General features: G+C 40.5%; 1 protein-coding gene across 4 annotated transcripts in view; it reads right to left on the minus strand.

Moving 5' to 3' along the window:
* Positions 1-3,674, minus strand: part of MKLN1 (muskelin 1) — a 346,320-nt gene that overhangs the window by 15,907 nt on the left and 326,739 nt on the right. The window lies entirely within an intron of this gene.

The following is a 3,674-nucleotide window of genomic DNA, read 5'->3' on the forward strand; positions in this document are numbered from 1 at the left end:
TATGTTTCATAAAAAACAAATAGAGATAAAATAAAAATATTTTATTAGATTTCTGTAATATCCTTCTCCCCCCTCGCCCCCAATGGAGGTGTTTAACAGATACTTTAGAAATAGAAATGAGTATAGTTTCTTTTAATGAAATATCATTCACACTGATTAGATAATTTTAATGAAATTAATTCCATGCCTTAGTCAGTAATAACAATACCAACAAACTGTAGCAACTTCTCAGGCCTTTGTCATGTGCTAGACACTGTATCAAGCATATATCACCTTGTTTATCCTCACAATAATCTCTCTCTATATATAAAAGCCTAAGCAACCAGCCAACCAGCCGGTAGCTATGATGCGCACTGACCACCAGGGGGCAGATGCTCAATGCAGGAGCTGCTGAGCGAAAGCAACTTTGCAGAGTGCCCTCTTGCATTCTGGGACCCATAGGGGGTTGTTGGACTGCTGGTTTCGGCCCAATCCTCATAGGCCAGGCCAAGGGACCTCACCCCACTGGAGGGACCCCACTCACTCTGCAGATAGATGCCCTTTGAGCCCCGGCGCTGCCCCAGGTGCGGCCGGCCGGGGAGGGACCTTGGGAGGTTGGCTCCAGGGCGTGTCTGGCCCATTTCACCTGGTCCCGCCCCGCCGACCACCTTCTAATTAATTTCCTTTCAATATGCACAAATCCATGCACCAGACCTCTAGTAACTCTATGATGACAATAAGTATTATCATTTAAAAACAAAACAAAACAAGAAAACAGATGATAAACTGAGACCTGAGAATGAATTTGGCCAAGATAAGAGCTAGTAAGTGGCAGAAGCAGAATCTAACACAGAACTATCTGATTCCAAGCCTGAAAAGGAAAGAATGAGATCTCTCTCTCTTTCTTTTTTTAAAATGTATTTTATTGATTTTTTACAGAGAGGAAGAGAGCGGGATAGAGAGTCTAGAAACATCGATGAGAGAGAAACATCGATCAGCTGCCTCCTGCACACCTCCTACTGGGGATGTGCCCGCAACCAAGGTACATGCCCTTGACCGGAATCGAACCTGGGACCTTTCAGTCTGCAGGCCAACGCTCTATCCACTGAGCCAAACTGGTCAGGGCGAGATCTCTCTTTCTTAAAAAAAATACATTTTATTGATTTTTTACAGAGAGGAAGGGAAAGAAATAGAGAGTTAGAAACATCAATGGGAGAGAAACATCGACCAGCTGCCTCCTGCACACCTCCCACTGGGGATGTGCCCACAACCAAGATACACGCCCTTGACTGGAATAGAACCTGGGACCTTTCAGTCTGCAGGCCAACGCTCTATCCACTGAGCTAAACTGGTTAGGGCATGATCTCTTAAAAAAAAAAAAGTCTGTTTGGGACTATGTATTTAAATAAGATAATGTCCTTTTATTATAGCATAACTATATATGGATTTATTTATAATAAATTTGTATGCTTTTAAATGTTCAGAGAGAAAGAAAAGAAGACACTTAATTTCATTTGGAAATTGAAAATAATGAGCCATTCACAATGGTGTTCAGGCTGATGGCCTCAATAATTTCCTATCTTTAGAGCTAACCTTAGTGATAGGGTTACCTGTATTTCAGGCAGGGAAAAGACTATCAAAATATTACAGTTCTCTTGTACCAGACAGTACCATGACTGTTAGCCGGCCTTACGAACTTCAGAGGAGAGTTTCCTTAGACAGAGATCATGTTACTCTACCATCTTGTCCACAAGTTAGACCAGAATTTTGGCCAAAAGCAATCACTTCAAGCTTAAGGAGCAGTTTAAAAGTGGCCTGGCAGAATTATTCCCAACAGGGATACTCTCATAGGGAACTCACTCTAAGAAGATATTCTCTCTCAGAGAATCAGAATGTGAGATACACAGGATACTTTATAAAAGGCAGACAAAACACAGAAGGTAGTTAACAGCAGACATGAGATAATAGATTCCTTCCCTCCCTACCTATCTACCTACTTATCAACTGAAGCCAAATAGGTGAGTAGATAGTTACCTATCATCTATCCACCCATCCACCCATCCATCCATCCATTTATTGAAGCCAGGAGGCTGAGGGGAAGCAGAGTCAGGAGTAATCAGTAGAACAAGAGAAGCGGGAAGAAAGAAGCAGAGAGAGGCTCAGTTACAAGAAACACTACTCTACGTAGCTCCTAGCTACTAGAATTGGTCCAGTGTCCTAAACAATTCTCTCCATATGTCTCAGTGTTCAAATGCTGAGAAACTGCCTTAATTCTCATAATAAATTCTCTTTCAGTGAGGTCTCCTAAGCATGTCTTTCTCCTTTGCAACCTGAAATAACCTAACCAAAACAAACCTACCATCCTATTAAATCCAATTTTCCTGGAAGTTATGTTTTCTCTCTTCCTTTTCTAAGCTTTCTTTTGGTTTGCAAAAATTTATCACTGGGCTTGTGTTTGCAGTCTAGAATTATATTTCAGCCAACAATTCTGCCCTGTAAAAGGAACAGGAATTAACCCTATTAAATTTCTTTTCTTTTGCCCCCTTCTATGCCCCAATTCATAAACAATTTTATATTAAAAGCAGCACTTTATTTACTATATTACATGGTACCATTAAGAACCAGGAGACACTTGGCATATAATATACTTCTCTCCCTCCAAATTTATATTGTATTTAAATAGAAGAAATAGTTGTTTCCCATAAGAACAACAAAAACAAATAAGCCAGCACAGCAGCACAGGGTAAGCTTTTATATAATGAAAGACCTGGTGTCTAATTTAATATAAGATTTGAATTAAAAAGGTAATTTTCATGTTCAACTCAGAAATCAACTTCTATCTATTTTGTCCACAATGTAATAATGTCCTGCAAACTCCAAGTCATTTTAAGAGGTGGTAGAAAAAAGAATCTATTTTTTTCAAATGTCTAAGATGGGCCTTTTATTGTCAGTTCAATTTAGTAGGCAAGATTCTTACGATGCTCTAGTTCTGTGGTCAGCAAACTGTGGCTCGTGAGCCACATGCGGCTCTTTGGCCCCTTGAGTGTGGCTCTTCCTAAACCTTAGGAGTACCCTAATTAAGTTAATAACAATGTACCTACCTATATAGTTTAAGTTTAAAAAATTTGACTCTCAAAAGAAATTTCAATCGTTGTACTGTTGATATTGGCTCTGTTGACCAATGAGTTTGCCGACCACTGCTCTAGCAGTTATCCTTAACTATTCCTTTTCTCATACCAATATCAAATCCATTGAGAAATTCAGTTGTTGCAACCTTCAAAGTTTATCCGGAATCTTACTGTACTTTCTGGATCTCTTTTATGGAGTATCCCTTCCTCTGCCTTCCCTCAAACAGTGGTGGTCCTCAGATAATGCCCTACATCCCTCTACTTTTCTCACTCTTCCTGAGCAAGCTCCTTTTCCTTACTGATGACTCACTAATGTAATACAGCCCATGCCTTTCCCCCAAATGCTAACAGATGATGTCCAGAACCTAAAGTGCCGGGAGCCAGTCCATCCTTGCTGTTTCAAGGGACCTGGCATATATGGCATACTGTTCTTAATATGTTTGCTCACCTTCTTGGCGCTGTGTTTTAACCAAGGTCACCTCTCCGAGAAAGGTTGTTTCCCCAGGTAGGGATTTTCCCCTGAAGTTAGGGAGGGAATAAAACCTCTTAACTAAGTGCCAGGCGGGT

This window comes from Myotis davidii, unplaced genomic scaffold (assembly GCF_000327345.1).
Source record: "Myotis davidii unplaced genomic scaffold, ASM32734v1 scaffold1290, whole genome shotgun sequence".
NCBI lineage: Eukaryota > Metazoa > Chordata > Mammalia > Chiroptera > Vespertilionidae > Myotis > Myotis davidii.